Consider the following 16,778-nt stretch of genomic DNA (forward strand, 5'->3'; position numbering starts at 1 on the left):
CAGACTCCTTGGTAATAAGCATCTCCGACCTTCGCTCCCCAGCCGCACTGGCTTGCATCCGTGGTGATCTGGGTGTAGGGATTCTTTGACCACGTCACCCCCTTGGAGATATTGAGCCTGTATTTCCACCAAAGGAGGGAGGTTTTTATCTTTTGAGGGATGATCACATTTTGGTCTAGGGAAGACTCCCTTCTGTCCCAGATCCTGAGGATCCACATCTGCAGGGTTTAGAAGTGGATCTGGCACCACTGAACAGATATTATGCAGGATGTAAGGATTAGGGATCGACCGATATTGATTTTTTAGGGCCGATACCGATACCGATAATTTGTGAACTTTCAGGCCGATAGCCGATAATTTATACCGATATTCTGGGAATTTTCATTTTTGAGAAAAAAAAAAATTCCTACACAAATCTGCTGAAAATTAATATGTTTATTGTTAATGTGTATTTTTTTTTTATAAGTCTTTTTCATTTATACTTAATATTTTTTTTTTTTTTTACTAACTTTTAGCCCCCTTAGGGACTAGAACCCTTGTCCTATTCCCCCTGATAGATCTCTATCAGGGTGAATAGGATCTCACACTGTCCCTGCTGCTCTGTGCTTTGTGCACAAGGCAGCATGGAGCTTGCCATGGCAGCCAGGGCTTCAATAGCGTCCTGGCTGCCATGGTAACCGATCGGAGCCCCAGGCTTACACAGCTGGGGCTCCGATCGGAGGAGCAGGGGAGAGGGGATCCTGTGGCCACTGCCACCAATGAGTAATACTGGGTGGGGGGGCGCACTGCGCCACCAATGTTTTTACTATTGGCCGGGATTGGGGTGGGGGCGCACTGCGCCACCAATGATTAATACTGGGGGGCTTGGGGGCGCACTGCGCCACCAATGAAGATAAGTCTCTCAATCATTCATATACAGGAGGCGGGAGCTGGCTGCAGAATCACATAGCCGGCTCCCGACCTCTATGAGCGGTAGCTGCGATCCGCGGCACCTGAGGAGTTAACTACCGCGGATCGCAGCTATCGCTGATAGAGGCCCGGAGCCGGCTATGTGATTCTGCAGCCAGCTCCCGCCTCCTGTATATGAATGAATGAAAGGCTTATCTTCATTGGTGGCGCAGCGGCCACAGCCCCTCCCCTCCTCTTGTCTTCTCTTCTGTCATTGGCGGCAGCAGCAGCAGCACAGGGGGAGGAGACACTGCTTCCTTCTCCCCTGTGCTGCGGAGGGAACACAGAACGCGCTGAGAGCAGCGCGTTCTGTGTTCCCCATACGTTATCGGTATATCGGCAAAATAGATGACGATACCGATAACGTTCAAAATCCTCAATATCGGCCGATAATATCGGCCAAACCGATAATCGGTCGATCCCTAGTAAGGATCCCTAAGAGACTCATTGAGTCCCTGATGGAGTAGGACATCTTGGAGTTGAAGATGGAGATTCTCTTTTGGATGAGCTGTATCTTGCTCAGAGGCAAACAAGTTAGCTGTCTCTGGGAGTCCAGAATGACCCCCAAGAACTGGATCCTTGTTGTCGGTTTTAACTGTGACTTTCCTATGTTGATCACCCAACCTAATCCCTACAGGGTCTGACGGAAGAAATTCAGATCTTTCTGCAGTAGGAGAGCAGAACTGTTTGAGATCAGAAAATCGTCTAAGTATGGGAAAACTGTCAGACCTTCCTTAGATAGGCAACTACCTCGATCATTCATTTTGTAAAAACCCGAGGGGCTGAGGATATGCCGAAGGGGAGAGAGGTGAATTGGAAGTGGAGAATTCTGCCTAGATGGTCTCTGACCGCGAACCTCAGGAACCGCTGAGAGCTGGGATGTATCGGGACATGATAGTAAGCGTCAGTCAGGTCGACCGTGCACATTACTGAATTGTTCTGAAGCAGAGGAACTATTGATTTTAGGGTCTACATCCTGAATTTTTGATAGGCAATGTACTTGTTCAGGAGCTTTAAGTTTATTATGGTTTGATAGGAACCCTCCTTCTTTTTCACTAGGAAGAGGTTCAAATAGAACCCCTTTCCCTGTTCGGACGGTGATACTTCCGCCACTACCCCTTTTGCGAGTAGTTCCCGAATGCCTACGTGAATAGGATGATTGGGATCTGGGACCGCAATTTTGGGGACTATGAATCTTTTTGGGGAGGGTCTGAGAGCTTTATTCTGTATCCTGACTCTATAATCCTCAGAGCCCACGAGTTTGAGGATATTTCCTCCCAACGAGGAAAAAACATCCTCAGTCTCCCCCCCTACCCTGATGTCACTGGTTCTCGTTTCCTTTTTGGGAGGAAGAGGAGGGAGCTTTACCTCTACCCCCTGTGGGATAACTGAAACGGCCCACCTTGCCCTTACCACTGTATTTTTTATTTTGGTTGGAAGGGGCACGAAAGGGATACTTCCTTCTATAAACTTTTTCCTCCGGGATCCCCTTTTTATCAGAGGCTTTTTCTAAAATTTTATCTAATTCTGGGCCGAAGATATACTCCCCAGAAAAAGGAATGGCACATAGTCTGGATTTTGACACCTTGTCACCCGACCAGCACTTAACCCACAAGGCACGGCGGGCCGCATTAGACAGACCCGCATCCCTTACTGCAAAACGTACCGACTCAGCGGAGACGTCCGCTAAGAAGGCGGTAGCAGATTTTAACAGGGGAATGGCACCCAAAATCTCCACCAATGTGGAATCGCTGGAAGCCCTATTCTCTAACTCTGAGAGCCAGACGTACATAGATCTGGCAACTGATGTGGCCGCTATGTTTGACTTAAAGGGGTTGTCCGGGATCACAGTCTTTTCACCGTTAAATCTGTAAGGTCCCCCTGAAGGTTCCCAGTTTTTTTTTCACTCCTCCGGGTCCCCGAAGCTGCGCTCGGTAATGTTTACATTGCTGCGCTCCCTCTATGTCATTTCCTGCCGCACTGCCTTATGGGTCCCGCAAGGCAGTGCGACTCTGTAGATTGACGTCTCGATCCCAACCATGGGAGGCGTGTCTACAGGACATGGGAGGCGTGCTTACCGAATTCATGCGGTGTACATGCAGATGAGAGGCGTGCACTATGCTAAACAGCTGCGTTTCCTGCCTCCAAATTAACCTCCTTCAGCCCAGAATAACGCCCCTCTGTGCCCGGTGACGTAACAGAGGGGCGTTCTTTAGCGATGCCAGTTCCCTCCTACAAAACAGCCTCCTTGAGCACTCCAGAACGCCTCTCTGTGCCGGTGACGTCACCGGGCTCTCTGCTAAGCGGAAGACGAGTCTTAGCACACCAGTAAGGAGTCCGGTACGTCACCAGCTGAACAAAAATAACACTTCCGGTCCGCAAATCCAGTCTGAGGAATGGGGGCATCAGAATAAAGAAATAAAGGTAGAACCCACATATATGTAGGCTGTTAGTGAAAAGCAGCCGATTTACTAATAATCACCGAACCCGGACTACCCCATTAAGTGTGAACATGGCCGCCTCCCATGACCTTCTCAATAGACCGTCTGCCTTCCTATCCATCGGGTCTTTGAGCAGTGAGGCATCTTCAAATGGTAGGCTGGTCTTTTTATTGACTCTAGCTACCTGGGCGTCAATTTTAGGAATATTGTTGAAGGTCTTAGCCTCTTCCTGATCAAAAAGAAGCCGATTTTGGAAGGATTTGACAACTCCTAGCCGTTTCTCCGGATCCGCCTATTCATCCAAAATCATCCCCTTGATGTTTTCATTAATAGGGAAGACTTTGGATTTCTTCACCCTGAGACCTCCGAACCTCTCGTTTTGTACTGATGGAGTAGAATGCACCTCCTCCACCCCCATAGTAGCCCTAACGGCCTTTAAAAGCTCAGGCATATCTTCAGAAGAGAAATAAAATTTTCTTCTGCTCTCTGAAATTCTCGCTCAGAGTTTATCTTCATCCTAAACATATTTAGAAGAGGAAGCCAAATCACCATAGTCTTCAGAATTAGATGAAACATAATCGCCTGATTTGTGACGTTTGGAGGGGGGCTCCATAAAAGCGGGTTTCTCTCTTTGTAGTGCAGAAATGGCCGCAAAAGGTGGACTTAATCTCTTCCTGCATCATAGATCTAATTTTGTCCATGAGGGACGGCGGTTCCTCATGGACAATTTTAGCAATGCAGTCCCCGCACATTTTCTTAGGATGGTCATCAGGTAAACGCTTAAAGCATGAAATACACTTTGAGGATCTCTTGGGCTTTCTCGGCGGATCTTTAGCAGTCTGGAACAGCCAGAAAAGCCCATTAGAACCAGGGAAAAGATCCACAATAGTGTGGCCAGGTGAGAGAAGAAACAAAACTCTCCCCTATGGGGAACTTACGGACGGCAGGGTAGAGGCCTCAGTGTGATCAGACGCAGACATCCTGGAGGGGTAGCAGAGAGAGTGATCACTCACCACAGGATGCTGCAGCAGGGGGATCCATTAAAAAAAAATTTGACCGGATCCCGCCATCAGAAGGCCGTCCGCGTCACTTCTGACGACGTCACTGCGGGCCGGAAGTGACGAATTTGCACAGCGCCGCATGGCGCTGAGCGCGCAACCCGGCTGTGGTTTCAGGGAAACCGGCGAGCGTCTGCGATCCGGGAGCAGGCCCCAGATCAAGCGAAGGAGAGTCTATCCCCGGCCGAAGCAGGTACGTGACTCCACATCATGCAGGACCTTGATCTTCACGGCGGCTGCACATGGAGACCTTTCTCCGCCCCTGTCCTCTGTAGGGACAGGAAACACTGGTGTTTGGTGGTGGGAGGGGGGTATTTAAACCTTTCTCTGCTTCCTGCCCCTACAGAGGTCAGGGGTCAATCTACTTGTATGGCCGTCGTGGTGATGCTATGGAAAAAATGGTATGGTGTTAGGCAGGAAGTGCTCAAACCCATATGCAGTTGTGCATGTATTTACAGGGGGAGCAAATTCTGCACTTGTAGCCCATTGCTAATGGCAAACTCCAGCAAAAATGAATACCGTGGAGGATGCCGTAGCGGACCACAAGTACCACAATAGACATCCTACACAAGATAGCAATTATGTGGATGTGATAACCAATATAACAATATAATAACATTTGCAAAGACAGGTGCACTCTGCTGCGGTCTTACTAAACCCTCATACGGATGTTCAAATTGAGAGATTAGCCAACATATCCTACTGTGGAGGACATGTCTGTGCCATATGGGCAATACCAGGAGCCAGTGGGGGCGAATTACAGGAGCGTAAGGTCTCTAAGGATCGCTCAAAAATAACGGCAGCTGCAACAGAAACTGCACAACCATAAAACTCCACAACTTTATCAGCTCTCCAATACAAAAACGTGTTATGTCCTTATAAACCCACGTATCTAAAGAAATGTATCTATAACATGCTGGGCAGTGCACCTACCGTTACATGGTGCACCTCGCTGGATACTGCCGCCTGCTCCCGCTTAGTAGTGATGGACAAACATCTGCCGGGACGGTTCACGAATGCGATCGCGCGAACGCGATCAAATGTTCGCGGACCGCAAGTTTGCGGCGGGTCCCATTTGTTTTAATGGCAGGCGAACCTGAAAAACCTTCAGCTAATATTTGCAGCCAAGAAATAATTACTAGAAGTGCACAAATAGTCCCACAACATGGACAGTGACTGACCAGATGTATTATTCGAATTTGCGATCTCCATTCATTATTTTTTTCAATGCGAAATATCTGCAATATAATTTTCGTGTACACGCAAATGCACTATACAATACCCAAATGCACTATAAAGAAAGTATATTGGTATATAACACCCCGCTTCTATAATTTTTTTTGGGGGGGGCGACTGGTATATCACACTAGTAGAAATGATTTGTTCCAATAACGCTTGTCCCTCTATATACCTGCAGTATCGCAGCAGAACCGCACACAACTGCCGCACAATACAAACACACTATAATATACTGTCTAACATAGAAAGTATATTATAACATTGTACAAGGAAGGCAATCCATTAGAATATACATAAAGACAAAACGTAACCTTTAATAATGTTACTATGAGGGTCCATAAACATGTCCGTAAGTGTTTTGCGGATCCTCAAAATTCTGCAATTTGCGGACCGCACATCGCCGGCACTATAATAGAAAATGCCTAATCTTGTCTGCAATTGTGGACAAGAATAGGGCATGTTCTAATTTTTTGCGGAAACGGAAGCACGTATGTGGAGTGTGGATCCGCAAATGTGGACAGCACATTCCGGCCCCATTGAAAATGAATGGGTCTGCACCCATTCCGCAAAATTGCGGAACGGATGCGGACCCATTTTGCGGTCGTGTGAATGGAAAAGATATCCCTGAAAATAAAAATAAATACAATTATTAAAGTTAAGCAAAAAGCATAGATGTGGTCGGCAATAACAAGTGCTCGGTGGCACCAAATCAGAAGCCATATGTCCTACCACAATCCGGGGGGTTCCAGTGCACATCGATGAATCCCGGAGGGAAAGCAAAAACCATCCATCCCTGGGCTAGATGATGATGTGGTATTGAAGGACAGGGTGGGCAAAGAACTGTCCCTGATATTGCCCTACAGGGGGGGCTATTCTGGCCCTGATAGCCTAACCACAGAGCACCGGCCCTGATAAGAGCGATCCGTCCGGGACCTTACCCTATATAAAAATGGCCCTAGTAAGCCCCTAGCCCCTAGGCCCCTGACTTCCAGGTGATCACTATATAGATATATGTGTGTTTGACTCATTAGGCTGCGTTCACACGGGCGAGATTTCCGCGCGGGTGCAATGCGGTAGGTGAACGCATTGCACCCGCACTGAATCTGGACCCATTCATTTCAATGGGGCTGTTCAGATGAGCGATGATTTTCACGCATCACTTATGCGTTGCGTGAAAATCGCAGCATGCTCTATATTCTGCGTTTTTCACGCAACGCAGGCCCCATAGAAGTGAATGGGGTTGCGTGAAAATCGCAAGCATCCGCAAGCAAGTGTGGATGCGGTGCGATTTTCACGCACGGTTGCTAGGTGACTGTCTATACACTGTATTATTTTCCCTTATAACATGGTTATAAGGGAAAATAATAGCATTCTGAATACAGAATGCATAGTAGGTGTTCAATTGAGGGTTAAAAAATAAAAAAAATTAACTCACCTTGTCCTCTTGTTCGCGTAGTTCTCCCGGTCTTTAGTTCTTTAAAAAGATGAACTATGGGCTAAAGGACCTTTGGTGACGTCAGATCACATGCTCCAATCACATGGTCCATCACCGCGGTGATGGACCATGTGATTGGAGCATGTGATCTGACGTCACCAAAGGTCCTTTAGCCCATAGTTCATCTTTTGAGAAGTAAAGAAGAGACCGGGACTTACGCGAACAAACGGAGAAGGTGAGTTAATTTTTTTTATTTTTTTTAACCCTCAACTGATCACCTACTAAGCATTCTGTTTTCAGAATGCTATTATTTTCCCTTATAACCATGTTATAAGGGAAAATAATAACATCTACACAACACCGAACCCAAACCTGAACTTCTGTGAAGAAGTTCGGGTCTGGGTACCACAGTCGGTTTTTTATCATGCGCGTGCAAAACACATTGCACCCGCGCGATAAAAACTGAACATCGGAACGCAATCGCAGTCAAAACTGACTGCAATTGCATTCCTACTCGCGCGGGTTTGCCGCAACACACCGGGACGCATCCGGAACTAATCCGGACACGCTCGTGTGAACCCAGCCTTATAAAAGTATATTATAAGTATATCGCACCCCTCTGTGTATCACACCTATCGATAGCACACCTATACCAGTCCTTAAAAGGACTTTTGTGGCCCTATTAGCTAGTGTTTGGTGTCCCTAACAGCCTGTCCCTGCTCCACACAGCAACCTCTCCCTACACTGGCAAAACACTGAATGTAAAATGGCCGCCAGATCAGGTTTATTTATAAGGTAGGGGGGGGGGGGTGTCCATGTGCTGAAACGTCTCAATTGGCTGTCCTGTACCACCTGATTTAATCAGCTGACTCTGGCGCCCGCGTCACGGCCATCCTAGCGCCGACGCTGCTGCCTCCAAATGTGAGAGGGGCAGCGCTGTCTGTTTGTCTGTGTGTCGTCTGCTTATGCCCTGAGCTCCTGATGATGTAGAGAAACGCGTCGAGCGTTACTGGGCAATATTAGGCACATTCGATATTAGCTGCTAGGATATGGGCGCAGTGCCGTCCCAGACACATCGTTCGCGTCATGGGTCAAAGTTCTTCACAATGTAAAAGAATATGGTGGGCGCGAATATCTCCATATGTTCGCATGTTCGGCGAATCTCGAACACGCAAAGTTCGCCGCGAAATGACCGCCGGGCAAACCACAAGGCCATCTCTACTGCTCAGTATAATGGGGTCCGGCAGAGATCCGGCCTCTACACAACAAATACCGCTGCACGCAGAATATTCTGTCCGGCTGATTCCCGGCATTCTCTGGTGTGAACATGGCCTTACCCGATCCCCTGTCCCTGCAATCTGCAGTACCTCCGCCGCACTGCGCAGCCGATGAAAAAAAAAGAAAAAAAAGACTCCCCATACAGGTGGAATATTAATGCGGGGAAATCTAATCGCAGTTTATCTGTCATTTCACCATCACACATAATAAAGATGGCGGAACCTGATTTTTCTGGAGCAAATACCAACATGGTGTAGAGATGGTTCTGCACGGCTAATCTGTGGAGAAGCCTTCTGGAGGTTCAGGATGAGGACCCCACAACAGGAACATCCGCGGCACTTCCCCCACAACAGGGACAACCGCGGCGCCCCCCCCAACACAACAGGGACATCCGCGGCACCCCTACCAAGACAACAGGGACATCCGTGGTGCCCCCCTAACACAACAGGGACATCCGTGGTGCCCCCCTAACACAACAGGGACATCCGTGGTGCCCCCCTAACACAAGAGGGACATTCGTGGCGCCCCCCACAACAGGGACATCCGTGGCCCCCCCCACAACAGGGACATCCGTGACCCTCCCCACAACAGGGACATCCGTGGCGCCCCCCTCACAACAGGGACATCCGTGGCGCCCCCTCACAACAGGGACATCCGTAACGCCCCCCCCCACAACAGGGACATCCGTGGCACCCCCCTACAACAGGGACATCCGTGGCGCCCCCAACAACAGGGACATCCGTGGCGCCCCCAACACAACAGGGACATCCGTGGCACCCCCAACACAACAGGGACATCCGTGGCTCCCCCAACACAACAGGGACATCCGTGGCTCCCCCAACACAACAGGGACATCCGTGGCGCCCCCAACACAACAGGGACATCCGTGGCGCCCCCAACTCAACAGGGACATCCGTGGTGCCCCCCCACAACAGGGACATCCACGGCACCCCCCCCCCCCACAACAGGGACATCCGTGGCACCCCCCCCACAATAGGGTCATACGCGGCGCCCCACCACAACAGGGACAACTAGGTGTCACGGCCATGGCTATGACCGTGACTCCTGAACCGCATGCGGTTGTCAGCGGTTGTCATTGGTCTTCAATCACAGGTGAGGGCTGTGGTATTGGCCTCACCTGTGGTTGCCGCTGGCAACAGTATGTATGTGGCAGCGTAGCAGGCTGAGCTGTGCCATGCAGCTCGCTACGCTGCGCATGCGGTTTTGTGTGTGATGTGTGGATGTGTGCACTGTGTTTTATGTTATTGTGTGCACGTCTCCTTTAAGTGGTGTTTTCCCTTCCCTGGTGTTGGAAGGGTTAATCCCCTTCCTAGTGTGTGTGATCACTGGGTGTGTCCGACTGTGGGGTGTGGCTTCTTGGCCTATAAAGCCTCACTGCTTTTGCAGGCCTGCAGGTTGCTTCAGCCATGCTTAGCTGAGAGCAGCCTCATGTATTTTTTACCTGCCAGTAAGAGCCACCCCTGTGGTCATAAACCTTAATGTCATAACCATATTGTGCTTTAGTTATTTCCAGTTATGTGTGATGTCCGTGTGATGTTTTATATGTGATTTTGTGCAGCTATGGATCTGGGTCCCTGTGTAGGGATGCGCTTGTGATCTGCACCCTGCTAACACAGGGATCCAGTCAGCAAGGCTGTGGCAGGTAGGTGGAACTCCTTGTTCACCTGCCATATCCATAGAGCTGTTTATGTCTCCCCTTTTCCTGCAGCTTGGCCGTTGAGACTCCTGCTCCTCCGTGTCTAGGAGGAGTGGGTTTGTCTTACTTAGCTCCTAGGTGAGGGTCATCTTGAGGGCTAGCAGGGACTTTTAGGTTCCGGAGCATGGGCCCTCCTACCATCAAGGTTGGCCCATGCAGCTAGGAGCTAGGGTCAGGTTAGGGATGCCTTAGGAGGTGACCTGCTCCCTAATCCTGTCTTCATGGCCAAGCAGCCGTAACATCACCGGGCTCCACACGGCTGAGGATTTCCCCCATCCTCAGCCGTGACACTAGGGATGAGCGAATCGAGTTCGGATGAAACATCCAAAGTCGATTTGCATAATACTTAGTTTAAATACTGTATGGAGCGAGCGCTCCGTGAAGTATTAGAATGTATTGGCTCTGATGAGCCGAAGTTATTACTTTGCGAAGTCTCACTTCGGGTAGTAACCTTATAAATTAATTACTACTGTAAAAAAACATTTCCCGAACTCTAGTTCGGTTCCAAGTGGTAAGTACAGTATTAGAATGTATTGGCTGTGATGAGTGGTACCTTGGCATCGAACCCGAGTTCGGGAAATGTCTTTTTACAGTACAAAGTACAGGACATAGGAAGAAGAGACAGTTGCCATAATGAAGCAGAGAGCCATCGCCAGGATCGGCTCCCTGCTCCAGCTTCATCATCCTCCCCCCAGCCGGCTCTCCACACCTCTGGTCTGTGCGGGGGTGGGGCCAGCCGTTAGCCTTGGCTCCGCCTCCTTCACAGACTAGAGCAGCTGATGTCCTGCTGCTGCTAGGAAGAAGGTAAGTATGTGGTGTTTATTTTTTACATTCTGTGAGGGGCACGATGTGGGCACATCACTGGGGGGCACATAACTGGGCACATCACTGGGGGGCACATAACTGGGCACACTACTGGGGGCACATAACTGGGCACACTACTAGGGGGGCACATAACTGGGCACACTACTAGGGGGGCACATAACTGGGCACACTACTAAGGGGGCACATAACTGGGCACACTACTAGGGGGGCACATAACTGGGCACACTACTAGGGGGGCACATAACTGGGCACACTACTAGGGGGGCACATAACTGGGCACACTAATAGGGGGGCACATAACTGGGCACACTACTAGGGGGGCACATAACTGGGCACACTACTAGGGGGGCACATAACTGGGAAATTACTGGGGGGCACATAACTGGGCATAATTCTGTGAAAAAGACACAATGTGGGCATAAATACTATGGGGCGGCATGAAGAGGGAATAATTACTATGTGGGGGCATTAAGGGGAATGGTTCAGATTTGGTGTATAGGTATGTTTTGGGCGAAGTTAGAGGCGTGGCCTAGTGTGGAAATTTTTTCTTTTTCATTTACAAACTTGGGAGGTATGGGATCTTTCAAGTGCAACTCTTTAAGTGCATATTGTAATATTACAGAATGTAATATTCTGGATATGGAATCCACTTTGTCATCACTGCCTACTGACCATCACCCAATTCTCTCCTCTCCAGGTATGTCTGCATTGAACCTAACTGCTGCACCCAGCTTTTCCGGAGTCTGATATTGTTCACACCCCTCATCTTTCCTTTTCATCCCTGGTATGTCTCCACTGAACTTTAATGTCTCTTTCCCTGCTGGATTTATTGAGTATTTGTTTACATTGACTATTTCACCCCTGTATCTGGTCCTCCCTTGATAAGGCCATATGTAGCCCCCTCCCCTCTTGGTCATATCTGATTGAACACTGAGTTGTATAAATCTAAGTTCCTAAGTCTTGCAGAACTTAGTCTTTCCAAATGCAACATCTTTCAAGTGCAACTCTTTAGGTGCACATACCAAATTATACCAGAATTGAACCAGAAGGGGACAAAAGGTAATTACAGAAATAGTTAATGCAAACAAGGTTTCAATTCATCCTACTCTTCCCACTTTTTCAAAACCTCCTGAAATACCCCCACATGCGTTCCCCCAGCAAGGAACTATTCATCTCTCCCTCCATCTTACCTTCTCATCTGACCGCTTGCACAAACCTGTTTGGCAAAACACTTCCTTCCCAAACACACACAGATACCTCATATCCTCTCTTATTTTCAACTACTAACACTTTCTCTGCTTCTCCCTATTGCTGGCGACATCTCTCCAAATCCAGGCCCCCCTCAGCAAATCCCCACTATCACATCTACCTCCTACAAATGTCTGCAACCCCTTAAACCTAATAACCATTCCTCTGACCCCTGCTCCTTTGGCTCCTCTTGCATTATGGAACACACGCTCTGTATGTAACAAACTGTCCTACATTCATGATCTTTTCATCTCTTGAAAACTTTCCTTTCTGGGTCTCACAGAAACATGGCCGACACCCTCTGACACCTCCTCCCCTGCTGCACTCTCATATAGTGGATTTCATTTCACTCACACCCCCCGCCCTGGCTGCAAACATGGTAGAGGAGTTGGTCTGCTCCTATCAGGCACCTGCTCCTACAGCCCAACTCCACTGCCAACCTCCATTACACTCACTTCATTTGAAGTACACTCTGTTCGCATCTACTCTCCCTCCAACCTCCAAGTAGCTGACATTTACCCCCCCAGGCCCAGGCACCATCTTTCTTGACCACTTTAACACCAGGCTCCTACACTTTCTTTCCGCCGACATCCCCACTATCATCATGGGTGACTTCAACATCCCTATTAACACCTGCCACTCAGCCGCCTCTAAACTCCTATCACTCTCTTCCTCCTTTGGCCTCTGACAGTGGTCTTCAGCACCCACCCACAGAGATGGTCACACTCTGGATCTTATCTTTACCCGCCTCTGCTCCCTATCTAACCTTTCTAATTTGCCTCTCCCCCTATCCGACCACAACCTACTCACCTTCTCTTCTTTGGTCTCTTCTGCTGCTCCCCCGATCCAAAGACTAGAACACCCCGAGAGGAACCTTACTTTCGCTTTCTTTCTCTACCATTTGTTCCCTCCAAGACCCAGATGCTGCCACCACCCTATATAATACCACAATAAGTACAGCTTTGAATTCGGTTGCCCCCTTCACACACAACAAAATCCGAAAAATCGACAGACAACCCTGGCACACCAACCTGACCAAAAAACTCAGACAAGCTTCCAGGGCTGCTGAGCGGCGATGGAAGAAATCCCACTCTAAGGATCACTTCACTGCATACAAGCAACCCCTCCTCATATTCAAATCCTCACTCGCTGATGCAAAACAGGCGACTTCTCATCTTTCATATCTTCCCTGTCCCACAGCCCTTCCCCTCTGGTTTTAAACATGCTACCATTACACCCATCCTCAAAAAGCCTTCACTTGATCCATCTTCTTTGTCCAGTTATCGCCCAATATCACTTCTTCAATATGCCTGAAAAAACTACTTGAACAACATGTCCATTCAGAACTGTCCTCTCACCATCCCACGCAGAATCACTATCCACCTCAGAATTACGAGACGAGGACACATGTAAGGACACAATCCCACAGGGGAGAAGGAAGGTTAGAAGAGGAAGACACTCTAAGAAAAAGCAAATACAACAAACAGAGACCGTATCGAGCATAGTAAATTTGAGCAGTGCTCAACTTTCAGATGCACAGGTCACTTTACTCAACAAAGGTTTAAAATATGCTCCCACTGCCAGGTTGGATACATTTTCCACATACATAGGTGGAAAAATTTATCAGAAAACTTTGTTTAAAAAATTATTTTATTAAAAATCCGATAATGAAGACTAATGGAGAACTTGACAATACTAAGTATGTACACACAGAGTTGAGGATGACTTCAAAAAACTATCTAAAACGAGATAAGTCACCAAATAGCAACTTTTAAAAAATGTGTGGAAAACGATTTGAGGAAACTAAAAGGAAATAATATAGGATATAATTTGTCTAAAAAGGAAATAGAGGCGATTAAACAGTTACAGTCGGCTAATGAAGTCACAATAAGACCAGCAGACAAGGGGGGAGCAATTGTGGTCCTCAATACGAATGATTACATAGATGAATGTCTAAGACAATTAAATGAGGAGACCACATATACAAAACTTAAACAAGACCCCACAGAACAGTTCTTTAACCACTTCAGCCCCCCTAGCTTAAACACCCTGAAAGACCAGGCCACTTTTTACACTTCTGACCTACACTACTTTCACCATTTATTGCTCGGTCATGCAACTTACCACCCAAATGAATTTTACCTCCTTTTCTTCTCACTAATAGAGCTTTCATTTGGTGGTATTTCATTGCTGCTGATATTTTTACTTTTTTTGTTATTAATCGAAATTTAACGATTTTTTTGCAAAAAAATGACATTTTTCACTTTCAGTTGTAAAATTTTGCAAAAAAAACTACATCCATATATAAATTTTGCTCTAAATTTATTGTTCTACATGTCTTTGATAAAAAAAAATGTTTGGGTAAAAAAAAAAATGGTTTGGGTAAAAGTTATAGCGTTTACAAACTATGGTACAAAAATGTGAATTTCCGCTTTTTGAAGCAGCTCTGACTTTCTGAGCACCTGTCATGTTTCCTGAGGTTCTACAATGCCCAGACAGTACAAATACCCCACAAATGACCCCATTTCGGAAAGTACACACCCTAAGGTATTCGCTGATGGGCATAGTGAGTTCATAGAACTTTTTATTTTTTGTCACAAGTTAGCGGAAAATGATGATATTTTTTTTTTTTTTCTTACAAAGTCTCATATTCCACTAACTTGTGACAAAAAATAAAAACTTCTATGAACTCACTATGCCCATCAGCGAATACCTTGGGGTCTCTTCTTTCCAAAATGGGGTCACTTGTGGGGTAGTTATACTGCCCTGGCATTCTAGGGGCCCAAATGTGTGGTAAGGAGTTTGAAATCAAATTCTGTAAAAAATTACGAGTGAAATCCGAAAGGTGCTCTTTGGAATATGGGCCCCTTTGCCCACCTAGGCTGCAAAAAAGTGTCACACATCTGGTATATCCGTATTCAGTAGAAGTTGGGGAATGTGTTTTGGGGTGTCATTTTACATATACCCATGCTGGGTGAGATAAATATCTTGGCAAAAGACAACTTTTCCCATTTTTTTTATACAAAGTTGGCATTTGACCAAGATATTTATCTCACCCAGCATGGGTATATGTAAAATGACACCCCAAAACACATTCCCCAACTTCTACTGAATACGGAGATACCAGATGTGTGACACTTTTTTGCAGCCTAGGTGGGCAAAGGGGCCCATATTCCAAAGAGCACCTTTCGGATTTCACTCGTAATTTTTTACAGAATTTGATTTCAAACTCCTTACCACACATTTGGGCCCCTAGAATGCCAGGACAGTATAACTACCCCACAAGTGACCCCATTTTGGAAAGAAGAGACCCCAAGGTATTCGCTGATGGGCATAGTGAGTTCATAGAAGTTTTTATTTTTTGTCACAAGTTAGTGGAATATGAGACTTTGTATGAAAAAAAAAAAAAAAAAAAAAATCATCATTTTCCACTAACTTGTGACAAAATAAAAAATTCGAGGAACTCGCCATGCCCCTCACGGAATACCTTAGGGTGTCTTCTTTCCAAAATAGGGTCACTTGTGGGGTAGTTATACTGCCCTGGCATTTTCCAGGGGCCCTAATGTGTGGTAAGTAGGTAAATGACCTGTGAAATACAAAGTTGGCATTTGACCAAGATATTTATCTCACCCAGCATGGGTATATGTAAAATGACACCCCAAAACACATTCACCAACTTCTACTGAATACAGAGATACCACATGTGTGACACTTTTTTGCAGCCTAGGTGGGCAAAGGGGCCCAAATTCCTTTTAGGAGGGCATTTTTAGACATTTGGATACCAGACTTCTTCTCACGCTTTGGGGCCCCTAAAATGCCAGGGCAGTATAAATACCCCACATGTGACCCCATTTTGGAAAAAAGACACCCCAAGGTATTCAATGAGGGGCATGGCGAGTTCATAGAAAAAAAAAATTTTTGGCACAAGTTAGCGGAAATTGATTTTTTAAATTTTTTTCTCACAAAGTCTCCCTTTCCGCTAACTTGGGACAAAAATTTCAATCTTTCATGGACTCAATATGCCCCTCAGCGAATACCTTGGGGTGTCTTCTTTCCAAAATGGTGTTATTTGTGGGGTGTTTGTACTGCCCTGGCATTTGAGGGTCTCCGCAATCATTACATGTATGCCCAGCATTAGGAGTTTCTGCTATTCTCCTTATATTGAGCATACGGGTAATGAGATTTTTTTTTTTCCGTTCAGCCTCTGGGCTGAAAGAAAAAAATGAATGGCACGGATTTCTTCATTCGCATCGATCAATGTGGATGAAAAAATCTCTGCCAAAAAAAGAAAAAGGAGGGGAAAGGCGTCTGCCAGGACATAGGAGCTCCGCCCAACATCCATACCCACTTCAGCTCGTATGCCCTGGCAAACCAGATTTCTCCATTCACATCAATCGATGTGGATGAATAAATCATTGCCGGGATTTTTTTTTTTATATATACAAAGTGTTTGCCAAAGTATATGAACACCGCCACCTCCTCAGCTCATATGCCTCGGCAAACGTATCTTTTACTGCAGAGGAGAAATCTCGTCTTGCAGCGCCGCATACACCGACTTGCGTGTAATCTGACAGCAGCGCAATGCTTCT

At 46.9% G+C, this 16,778-nt stretch overlaps 1 protein-coding gene across 1 annotated transcript in view; it reads right to left on the minus strand.

Annotated features, from left to right (window-relative positions):
- Positions 1 to 16,778, minus strand: part of LOC121005801 (zinc finger protein 850-like) — a 1,060,224-nt gene that overhangs the window by 675,168 nt on the left and 368,278 nt on the right. The window lies entirely within an intron of this gene.

Source organism: Bufo bufo, chromosome 6 (assembly GCF_905171765.1).
Source record: "Bufo bufo chromosome 6, aBufBuf1.1, whole genome shotgun sequence".
Lineage (NCBI taxonomy): Eukaryota > Metazoa > Chordata > Amphibia > Anura > Bufonidae > Bufo > Bufo bufo.